Source organism: Dendrobates tinctorius, unplaced genomic scaffold (genome assembly GCF_039654945.1).
Source record: "Dendrobates tinctorius isolate UK_male_01 unplaced genomic scaffold, ASM3965494v1 ptg000026l, whole genome shotgun sequence".
In the NCBI taxonomy this organism is placed as follows: Eukaryota; Metazoa; Chordata; class Amphibia; order Anura; family Dendrobatidae; genus Dendrobates; species Dendrobates tinctorius.
In genome coordinates, this window is record NW_027361694.1 from 9,525,270 (window position 1) to 9,537,624 (window position 12,355).

General features: G+C 46.2%; 1 long non-coding RNA gene across 1 annotated transcript in view; it reads right to left on the minus strand.

Moving 5' to 3' along the window:
• Window positions 1–1,925: 1,925 nt before the first annotated feature.
• LOC141084666 (uncharacterized) overlaps window positions 1,926–12,355 on the minus strand; it is a 68,842-nt gene continuing 58,412 nt past the window's right edge. Inside the window, exon 2 of the long non-coding RNA XR_012231077.1 lies at window positions 1,926–2,129. This is a non-coding gene — a long non-coding RNA (uncharacterized lncRNA). The remainder of the gene's footprint in view (window positions 2,130–12,355) is intronic.

A 12,355-nucleotide genomic window follows, 5' to 3' on the forward strand; every position in this document is an offset into this window, starting at 1 on the left:
ATAGAATAACGATAATAGGTTAGCATGTAAGATAGGAAATGGTTAAGATAAGGATTAGCCCAGTGGGTACTAGTTCTGATAAGAAGGGGGCACTTCCTGGAGAGAGAAGTGAAGTGTGGAGAAGAGTTCAAGTTCTGGTGGGGTGGGTTGCTAGGGACAGCATGGGCCAAACATTAGAGGCAGTAGAAGGCCAAATGGAGATCCATGATGGACATTTCAACAGCGTGTAGGGCCTAGGGCTCGGGCCAGGTACCACTGAGTCAGCCTGGTCTTCCGATATTACATGGTCAGTGGACATGGAACTACATGTGGGGGGTCAAGTGGTTGGTTCCGAGTGCGCTGCTGGAGTGGACAAGGAACCCCTGAGGCTGGTGGAGTCAGCAAGCTTGGGGGTAGTCCAGAACGAATGGGTGGCAAGACAGAAGCGAAGTTGTACTAAGAAGGAAGGAAGTATGAATTGCTGTTCCCTATCCCACTTATATCCACCTGATGAACATGGTCTGTTTAGCAAAAGTTTGACTGTTGCAAAGAACCTGGTGTCCCATGCATTGTGTGTGGCTGCTCCTTCGGACGGAAGCCTGGTGGCAGCGGTGGTCTGTGGTCTATAAGTGAGTGTGATGCACCTCACATCCTTCAGCACACTGGGACTGGGACAGGACATCTTTTGTCTCTAAAGTGCCAGAGGACAACCAGACAGCAGCTTAGTTGCAACTACCACTCTCAGACACATTACACACACATAAGGCGAGACCTATCAGTCAATGGGATTGGGGTGGGAAAAAGTCATCAGGAACTGATCTCAGACTAGTCATTCGAGTTGCATAGTCCATGGACAGCCTTTCAAATTATGTCTTCTCTTTGTTATGCAGGGCTTAGGTCAAAGGAGGCTGAAATACCCGGGGCCCCTGCGGAGTCCCTCCAACTAGGGAAAACCCTGTCTGACCCTCAACCCAGGGTTTTTGCTGATGGTGCAAATGCCTGAGCCTCCAACCTTTCCTTATCTCCTGCTCAGTCCTAAGCTGAACCCTCCACCCTCCACCCAGTGAGTCGTCAAACCACCAAAGCCCACACAGTAATGACAGACAGGGAGAACTTAAACCACACTGCGCCGCAAACACACAGGACAATACTGTAATGTGAACAGGGCAAAACAAAGCACAAATATAGGAAGGCGAAAAGGTAACAACGGATCATACGCCACCAGCTACGAATTTCTCTCTCCAACACCTCCTCTCCAGACCGGAACCACTTGGCATAAAACACAAGCTATAATCGGTGACGCCCACAGGCCAGCATGACTATTTAAAGACCGTGGGCGTGACCAAACATCCCACCTGATTTCCAGCTAGATTAACCCCCGATAACCTGAGTAAAATCAAGCCGGCGCCACTGAGGCTATAGTGGACGGAGATGGAACTACCGCTGCCTGCCGGACGCTGTCGTGTGAATAGCGTCCGACATGACACACTTTCAGAGTAAAACATGCAATAACGAAAGCACTGTTTGGTTTATGATGCCTATGATTCGGGCAGAATGGATGTTATGTCATGTTCCCCTTAACGTCTCTATTTATTAAACTTAAAGAACTCGTGATTTTGTGACTGAGGCTCACAAACTCACAAATAAATCTATATCATCTTATTTCCTATGTAGATTTTGAATACTTTTTTTTCCAGGAATGGAAACTTTAAAGTAATTTTAAGGCAGTATGGCGATTTCCTAGCATACGGCTTTGTCTTCAGTTTGTTCAGGAGAGTGGTTTAGGAGCATATTGTTGTCACCACATTTTGCAACCTGCACAGTTTTGTTTGCGTTGACCTCTGAAAATAAATACTGTGCACTATTCATAAGACCTCAGAAAAATGAAGACTTCTGCTAAGTAGCTGAAAATGCATCTGTGAGTTGATTAATAGAGGTTGCTTCCATTAGGATTGGAACATGTTGTTTATTTTACACTTGTTTTATTCCAGCAAAAAAAACAAACAATACTAATAATTCCAAATTAGACAACATAAAAACAGTTTTTATGGGGTTTTTTTAGCATCAGTCGAGTAGTGTCTCCTCTGGAACTGAGTGAACCTTGTGATCCAATGAAGTGAAGCTCAAACATACGGTATCTTCTTACTTACCTGCCGATAGTAACAGAAATATGAAATAAAGTGAAGAATAAAGTATTCAAGACAATCTCAGACAGAATGAAAAGAACGGGTCAGAGTAGACAGGAGTGACAATCACTCATTTCTATGGGTCCATCGCTAAACATTTAAGAAATTATCCAGGACTATTTTTTTTTTACTATGGGCATAAAAAACTAACAGAGGCAACTACCTGCCTGCTTTACCTGGCACCTGCTCAGAGCAGTCACTAACTGTTCCTGCTGCCAGCGATTCAGCTGCTCCATGTCAAAAGAACAACTCTTCTCTTCTTCTAGTCTGCTCTTTCGACGGGCATGACTGCGGATGTCATACTGACTTACAGCCGGCTTTCCTCAGTTAGGTAGGTGCTGCCAGCAGTCAATCAGCATGACCCCGGCAGTGATGCGGCCCAGGGCTGTGGAGTCGGAGTCGTGGAGTCGGTGCTCATTTTGGTGGAGTCGGAGTTGGTATAAAATGGACCGACTCCGACTCCTAAAATATATAATAAATTGGGTACAGTAGTTCAATGCAGAATGTGCTGAATATTTTTTCATAGGAATTTGGGAAAGTTATGAAATGTCCTATAAATGGCTGTTCTATTCCTGATCTAAGGCTACATTCACACAAGAACAGGTTCTTGCTATTGTAATGGACAATGCTTCAAACATGACAAGTGCAATTAAACTGATGAATGATAGTAATGAACAACAGCTAGAAGATAATGTAGGATTTAGTATGTTTGAGATGGAAGGCCACAGTTCTATTCATGTAACTGAGGAACAAACAGATATTACAACAGAAGAACATCAAAATATACTTTAGAAATAGATGATCTTGTTGACGCTGTTTCAAAACACTTTCATATTCATCACATGCACAGTGTTGTGCACACGCTGCAGCTGGCAATAAGAGATAGTCTGCAAGAGGGACATGCTGGAAATCTGATTGAAAAGTGAGGAAATTGGTTATTGCCGCCAGAACCCCTAAAATTGATTCCATCTTGAAGAGACGTGCTGGGAAAGGGGCAATTGTCGATCAAGCCACTCGGTGGGGCAGCACCTATTTAACCCTTTCGCGCCTGAGCCTGTTTTTGCCTTCGTGACCAGGCCAATTTTTTCAATTCTGACCAGTGTCACTTTATGAGGCCATAACTCTAGAACGCTTCAACGGATCCTGCTGATTCTGACATTGTTTTCTCATGACATATTGTACTTCAGGATAGTGGTAAAATTTCTTAGATATGAACTGCGCTTATATGTTAAAAAAATCGAAATTTGGCAAAAATTTTGAAAATTTTGCAATTTTCAAACTTTTAATTTTTATGCCCTTAAATCAGAGTGTGATATCGCACAAAATAGTTAATAAATATCATTTCCCACATGTCTACTTTACATCTGCACAATTTTGGAAACATAATTTTTTTTTTTTAGGAAGTTATAAGGGTTAAAAGTTGACCAGCGATTTCTCATTTTTACAACAAGATTTACAACACCATTTTTTTTAGGGACCACCTCACATTTGAAGTGAGTTTGGGGGGTCAATATGACAGAAAATACCCAAAAGTGACACCATTCTAAAAACTGCACCTCTCAATGTACTCAAAACCACATTCAAGAAGTTTATTAACCCTTCAGGTGCTTCACATGAATGAATGGAATGTGGAAGGAAAAAATAAACATTTAACTTTTTTTCACAAACATTTTACTTCAGAACCATTTTTTTTATTTTCACAAGTGTAAAAACAGAAAATGAACCACAAAATTTTTTGTGCAATTTCTCCCAAATACGCCGATACCCCGTATGTGGGGCTAAACCACTGTTTGAGCACACGGCAGAGCTCAGAAAGGAAGGAGTGCCGTTTGACTTTTTCAATGCAGAATTGGCAGGAATTGAGATAGGACGCCATGTCGCATTTGGAGAGCCCCTAATGTGCCTAAACAGTGGAAACCCCCACAAGTGACCCCATTTTGGAAACTAGACTCCTTAAAGAACTTATCTAGATGTGTCGTGAGCACTTTGATCCCCCAAGTGCTTCACAGAAGTTTATAACGTAGAGCCATGAAAATAAAAAATCATTTTTGTTCCACAAACATGATCTTTTAGCCCCCAATTTTTTATTTTCACAAGGGTAACAGGAGAAATTGGACCCCAAAAGTTGTTGTCCAATTTGTCCTGAGTACACTGGTACCCCATATGTGGAAGAAAACTACTGTTTGGGCACACGGTGGGGATCGGAAGGGAAGTAGTGACGTTTTGGAATGCAGACTTTGATGGAATGGTCTGCGGGTGTCATGTCGCGTTTGCAGAGCCCCTGATGTGCCTAAACAGTGGAAATCCTCCACAAGTGACCCCTTTTTGGAAACTAGACCCCCCCAAGGAACTTATCTAGATGTGTGGTGAGCACTTTGAACCCCCAAGTGTTTCACTAAAGTTTATAATGTAGAGACGTGAAAATAAAAAAATCATTTTTTTTCCACAAAAATGATCTTTTAGCTCCCAGTTTTTATTTTCACAACAGGAGAAATTGGACCCTAAGAGTTGTTGTCCAATTTGTCCTGAGTACGCTGGTACCCCACATGTGGGGGGGGACCACTGTTTGGGCACACGGTGGGGCTCGGAAGGGAAGTAGTGACGTTCTGGAATGCAGACTTTGATGGAATGGTCTGCAGGCGTCATGTTGCGTTTACAGAGCCCCTGATGTACCTAAACAGTGGAAACCCCCAATTCGAATTCCAACCCTAACCCCAACACACCCCTAACTCTAGCCCTAACCCTAACCCTAGCCCTAACCCTAACCCTAGCCCTAACCCTAGCCCTAGCCCTAGCCTGCCTACCTGCTTTTTTTTCTTTACTTTTTTTTTATTTTTGTGTTTTTTATTTTTTGTATTGTTGACTCATAGTAACGCCACTTCTCCTCTGATCTCACACTGGCAGATGATCAGAGGAGAAGCAGCATTACTATGTGACAAGATCGCTGCCCGGCACATAGTATCGCCACTTCTCCTCTGATCTCACACTGACAGATGAGCAGAGGTGAAGCAGCGTTACTGTGTGACAAGATCGCTGCCTGGCACAGCTGTGCCAGGCAGCGATCAGCTGTGCCAGGCAGCGATCTAGTCACACTGTAACGCTGCTTCACCTCTGCTCATCTGTCAGCATGAGCTCAGAGGAGAAGTCGCATTATAATGAGGGAGATCGCCGGGAAACAAGCAGCTTTCCCAGCGAGCTCTCTCATTGGCTGCTGTGACGCGACGTCATCAGGACCTGAACCAATCAGGTCTCGATGACGTCGGGGGTCCCAGCATGCATTGTGCACCGGGATCCCCGTGTTATAAGGTATGAGGGGGTCCCGGGGGGCACAAAACCGCCGACAGTAGATAAACGTCGGCGCTGCACAAAGCCCAGCAAGCGCCAACGTTTATCTACTGTGGGCGGTCGCGAAGAGGTTAATGATTGAGCGATTGCTTGAACTAAAACCATTTCTTATAGATTGACGAACCCTCAGGTAACCCTAAATGAAGGTCAATGGAGACAGGTGGCTCAATTGAAGGAATTGCTTAATCACCCATTTACCATGACTAAAAAATTACAAGCTGAGGATTTAACTCCTGGCATTTTCATAAGGGAGTGGAAGAACTTGCTATTTTGCCTGTCCCAAAGAGGAGGTTTAATCGCAGATGGCATTTCTGCTTCAATGAAGTTGAGGAGACACAGCTATTGGAAAATAAAATGTTTCTGGCAGCTGTTTATGTGGACCCAAGTCATCGTATACTGCTTGATGATCAACAGCTTACTAAAGGAAAAGAAGCTCTGCCTGAGGTAGCAGTTAGGATGAGTGGCCTACAGGAGGACTGCCAGGCGCAAGAGGACTTGGGTCCTGACAGTGCTACTGCTGCCATATCTTCATCTTTATCAGATGAGGCGTTTGACAAGTATTTGGATGACATGGAGCAGGCAAAGCATTGCTGCAAGGAAAAAGATTTCACTCCGTCTCCTATAGCAAGAAGATTGACCATATTTCAGCAAAATGTTTCATTTGCTCTCAAAGAAATAGAAAAATTCAACCGTTCATCAAAACTGACTGTCCATGAGGCAATTAATTTATACCCGTAAATTGTTAGAGATGTTGCCCATGTGGTTACGGCTTTGCCTCCAACCCAAGTTAGTGTAGAGAGGTGGTTCTCTAGCCTTAAAATTATTAGGTCAGATTTGAGGTCATCTATGAAGGAGGATCTGATGGAGGCAATTCTATTTCTTAGAACAAATTCACAGACTGCACAAATGTTATTTAGTATGTTTTTGTTGAAAACTGTTTTTTGCCACTTACATAGTTTATTACATAGTGTTATATATATATCTAATATATAAAGCTCAAAGTGGGTGTGTATGTACAGTATGTATGTATGTCCGGGATTGGCATCCGCACCGTCGCAGCTACAGCCACAAAATTTTGCACAGTCACACATCTGTACCCTAAGAGCGTCATAGGCTATGTTGTGAGGTGAAATTTTAACCCTGCGTGTCCCAATTCACCAAACAATTTTGCCCCTATCTACATACTGGGGAAAAAGTGAAAGGAAAAGTGTTGGAGGCAAATTGACAGCTGCCACATGTGAACAAGGGGGACTTAAAGAATGAGAGCGATGGCGCCAAAGAGTATATACCGTACAGTTACTAAGGTGGGGCCCTAACATAGGATACTCACCACACACGGGGATATGAATACATACACAAAATGCGCCACACACTACCACCTGCTTCAACACATATACCACCCTCAGCACACATTTCACCACACATACACCAACCTCGCCACATAAAAGTCGAAACACAAAAGTCGCCACTCAAAACTCGCCACGCTGTCCCAGAGCTGTTTAAAAGATGAAAAATGAGCTGTGATTGGTTGCTATCAGCAACAATTTTCTTTGTAGACAGTTGTGGTAACTGAGGCCTATTATTCTTATCATTTCTATGGTGTTATCGTCCTTCTGAAAAGCTGGAAATAACACAATTTATTACCGTGCCAACACCGATCACCCTCTGACACAGACTGCAGGGGGAGCCCAGTATCACACAGGATAGGATTAGATGCATGACTCAGCAGTCATTATCACACAGGATAGGATTAGATACACAGCTCAGCAGTCAGTATCACTCAGGAGAGGATTAGACCCATGGCTCAGCAGGCAGTATCACACAGGATAGGATTAGATACACGGCTCAGCAGTCAGTATCACACAGGATAGGATTAGGTACACAGCTCAGCAGTCAGTATCACTCAGGAGAGGATTAGACCCATGGCTCAGCAGGCAGTATCACACAGAATAGTATTAGATACACGGCTTAGCAGACAGTATCACACAGAATAGGATTAGATACACGGCTCAGCAGACAGTATCACACAGGATAGGATTAGATGCACGTTTTTTATGTGCAATATAATCATTATAATTTGCTATAACTAACCACAGTTGGTTACTATGCCCAGGCAACGCCGGGCTCTTCAGCTAGTATATATATATATATATACACACTGTATATATATATATATATATATATATATATATATATATATATATATATATATACACACACACACACACAATATATATAAATCTCAAAGTGTGTATGTATGTATTGTGAGAATCATGTGGGAATAGTGGATGAGGGCAGGTATATCTCGCCCAGATTCCTTTCCTATGTGGCCTAGTCTGGTCAGTATCTCACCTGGTGACTAATGAATAATGGGAGGTGGATATAAAAGGATGCCAGGTGGTTGTGTGAGTGTCTCAGCCTGGGAACACAGAGAGCCTGTCTGTGTGAGAGACACACGTGAGTGGAAGCAGTGCCCACTGCAACTGTGGTTTGGCTGGACGGGAGAAGACCGCCAGTTGGTAGTTAGGTTGTCCATTGTTTAGTTAGTGCTGGACAGGCAAGGATTTGTTTTATGTTTTATTTCCTTTTTGCATTGCTTTCACCGTTAATAAACCTGACTCAGGGTCAGCTACACCCGAATCCCAGCTCTGCGCCTGAGTTTCATACTGAACGCACGTGACCTTTGACCCCAGCAAAGGCGAACCCGGAGTGTTTTATCACATTGTGGTGGAGAATGCGGGCATCACGTTGCAAGCATGAGCATGGAGGACGTGGTGAAAGCGCTGGTACAGTCCACCACCGTCCAGCAAGAAGCTAATCGGGTGATGATGGCCCAGCTGAAGGAGTTGGTGGACATGACAGCTACCGATCGTTCGCTTCTCCAGAAGGTGGCGCAGCGCCTGGCAAGCCTACATGAGGTTAACCTGGAAGCCGAGTCGAGAGTGATTCACGTGAGTCGGTACTGGCAGAAGATGACGACCGAAGATGACGTCGAGGCATACCTGACCACGTTTGAACGGACGGCGGTGCGAGAAAAATGGCCGAAGGCACGATGGGCCGGCCTGATTGCCCCGTTTCTTTCCGGTGAGGCCCAAAAGGCTTATTATGACTTAGAGCCTGAAGCCGCGCAGGACTTTGACAAACTGAAAACCGAGATCTTGGCCCGGCTGGGAGTGACGACCGCTGTCCGTGCACAGAGAGTGCATCAATGGACTTATCAGCCGGATAAACCACCGCGGTCACAGATGTTCGACCTGATCCACGTGACGAAGAAGTGGCTACAACCCGAGATGTTGACAGCGCCAGAGATAATCCAGAGAGTCGTCATGGACAAGTACTTGAGAGCTCTACCGCCAGCCCTGAGGAAGTGGGTAAGCCATGGAAATCCTACGACGGCAGATCAACTGGTGGATCTGGTTGAACGTTACTCCGTGGCGGAAGGACTCCGAGATGACGCTACCCCACCTCGTTCTTCATCATCTCCACGTGGAACCGGTAAGACTGTTCCAGGGAGTAGGGGAGATGGAAAAATCCCTAAGACAGTGGGGGAGGAAAACGGGACTGCCCGCACTGCGAGGCCGAGAGTAACGAACTATGGTCTAAGCAAGGGGCCCGTTAGGTGTTTCCGCTGCCAAGAGATGGGACATATTGCTGCGAACTGTCCGGTCACTACTGAACCCATGCAGTGCGACGTCACAGACTCTAAAAACCACATGTCTATGGTTGCACGGGTAGTGAGTGTGAATGCCGGTCAAAAGGATGTGGAAAACACTTGTGTGATTTAACTGTTGATGGCAAAAATGTGGTGGCATTGTTAGACTCGGGAAGTGTGGTGACTCTGGTGAAGGCCAGTCTGGTGTCAGCCCCGACTGGACCATCAGACAAATTTTCTGTAACGTGTGTGCATGGAGACACCTGTTCGTACCTCACCACGGTCATATGCATTACTACTTCCTATGGGTCTGTGCAACATAAAGTGGGACTCGTCCCGGCGTTATTGCATGATGTTATCCTGGGCCGGGATTTTCCCCACTTCTGGCAATTGTGGGAGAATCAGTTGATGCCCTCGGGTAATAGTGTACATGGTTCTTCTCCCAGGGCGCATGTGGATCCCGAATCCCTGGGAGAGGTCTCCCCGGAAGACTCGGCGGAAGAGTCTGCGGGAAATGACCTGCAGTTCCCGTTTTCAGTCATGGCGGGTGATACGGAAGAGACCGGGGAAGAGGAGGAGGCCGACAGCCGTCCACCTCCCCGTTTGTTCAGAAAGATGACTTCCAAAGCGAGCAAATAAAGGATCCTACCCTTTCTCAGGCTAGGACGAATGTAAAAGTGATAAATGGGGTACCCGTAGAACCTGGCTCTAGGCTGGCATATCCTTACATGGTTCTGGAGAATGATTTACTCTATCAGATAGAGAAAAAGGGGGAAGATATGGTGCAACTATTAGTCGTGCCAAAACCCTACCGGCGGCAGGTGCTGGACCTGGCCCACGGACATGTGATGGGAGGTCACCTGGGAGTCCAGAAAACCACCGAAAGGATATTACACTGTTTTGTTTGGCCAGGCATGCATCACGATATTAGTGTATATTGTGAGTCTTGTCCTGACTGCCAAGCCTCTGCACCTAAGCCCCGGTTCTGTAGCCCTTTGGTACCCCTACCTATTATTGAAGTCCCGTTTGAGAGGATTGGGATGGATTTAGTTGGGCCCCTTCCACGGTCTGCACGTGGACACCAACATATCCTGGTCATCTTGGATTATGCCACTCGTTACCCGGAGGCCATCCCTTTGCGTAACACGGCCACCAAGACGATTGCCAAGGAACTGGTGCATGTGTTTAGTCGGGTCGATATACCAAAACAGATACTCACCGACCAGGGGACCCCCTTTATGTCCAGGGTAATGAAGGAGCTCTGCCGATTGTTACAAATCGAACCGTTACGCACATCCGTGTATCACCCTCAAACAGACGGGTTGGTCGAACGGTTCAATAAAACTCTGAAGCAGATGCTGAGAAAGGTGATAGACAAGGATGGGAAGAACTGGGACTATTTACTTCCATATTTGCTTTTTGCCATCAGGGAAGTACCCCAGTCTTCCACGGGATTCTCGCCTTTCGAGTTATTGTACGCCCGACGTCCTTGCGGACTGTTAGACGTTGCAAAAGAAACCTGGGAGGGTCAGGTCACTCCGTTTAAAACAGTGATAGATCACGTCACACAAATGCAGGACCGTATTGCGGCTGTTATGCCTATCGTCAAAGAACACATGATACAGGCTCAAGGAGCCCAAAAAAGAATCTATGATAGGGGCGCCAAGATCCGTACGTTTGCACCCGGAGATAGTGTGTTGATCCTGGTCCCCACGGTGGACAGTAAGTTCCTGGCAAAGTGGCAGGGCCCCTTTGAGATTAAGGAAAGAGTTGATGAAGTAAACTACAAAGTATATCAGGCAGGTAAACGGAAACCTGAACAGATTTATCATGTAAATCTGATAAAACCCTGGAAAGATCGGTCTGCCTTGTCAGCGGAGCTGGCCCGTCCCGTCTGCTCGCATACCGTACCGGAGGTACGGGTGGCAGAGACTCTCTCGGAGTGGCAAAAGACTGAGGTCAGGCAGTGTCAACTTCACAACCAAAAGTTTCTCTCAGAAAAACCTGGGCAGACTACGCTCATGGAACATGACATCGTAACGGAACCTGGTGTCACAGTTCACGTAAAGCCCTACAGAATCCCGGAAGCGCGCCGTGAAGCAGTTTCCCGAGAAGTGAAGGCAATGTTAGAGTTAGGCGTCATTGAGGAATCGCACAGTGCTTGGTCCAGCCCGATTGTGCTAATTCCTAAACTGGACGGCACCATCCGGTTTTGCAATGACTTCAGGAAACTGAATGCGGTCTCAAAATTTGATGCCTACCCTATGTCCCGGGTCGACGAGTTAATAGATCGGTTAGGAAAAGCCCGGTATATTACGACTCTAGACCTAACAAAGGGGTATTGGCAGATCGCTCTGGCGGAGGCTGCCAGAGAGAAGACGGCATTTGCTACCCCAGAAGGTCTATTTCAGTATGTGTATATGCCGTTTGGACTGCACGGAGCACCGGCGACCTTCCAGAGACTGATGGATCGAGTCCTGAGGCCACATAGGCAGTACGCTTCGGCCTATTTGGACGACATTGTCATTTACAGTTTGGACTGGGAGACTCATCTCCAGAAAGTACAAGCTGTGATTGACGACCTGTGGGAGGCAGGTCTAACCGCGAACCCCAAGAAATGTCACATCGGGCTAGAAGAAGCCCGGTATTTGGGGTATGTAATTGGGAGGGGTGTTGTTAAACCCCAGGTTGATAAGATTCAGGCGGTTCAGGACTGGCCACAACCTGTCAACAAGAAGCAGGTGCAAGCCTTCCTGGGGATCGCCGGCTATTATCGCCGGTTCATACCCAATTTTGCAGCCATTGCTACCCCCCTGACAGATCTTACAAAAGGGAAAGACTCCGTCATGATTAAATGGAGTTTAGCGGCTGAAGAAGCCTTCCATAGCCTAAAACGGGCACTTTGCTCTCAGCCCGTACTGGTGACTCCGGACTTCTGCAGCGAGTTTGTGGTACAAACAGATGCCTCTGATACCGGTATCGGGGCCGTACTCTCACAAGTGAGGGACGGAGTGGAACACCCAGTCCTCTATCTCAGCAGGAAGCTGAATAAACACGAGCAAAGGTATGCAGTCGTAGAAAAAGAGTGCCTCGCCATTAGGTGGGCTCTAGAGGCCCTCAAATATTACCTGGTGGGCCGAAAGTTCAGGCTGATCACTGACCATGCCCCTCTGAAGTGGATGCACTTGAACAA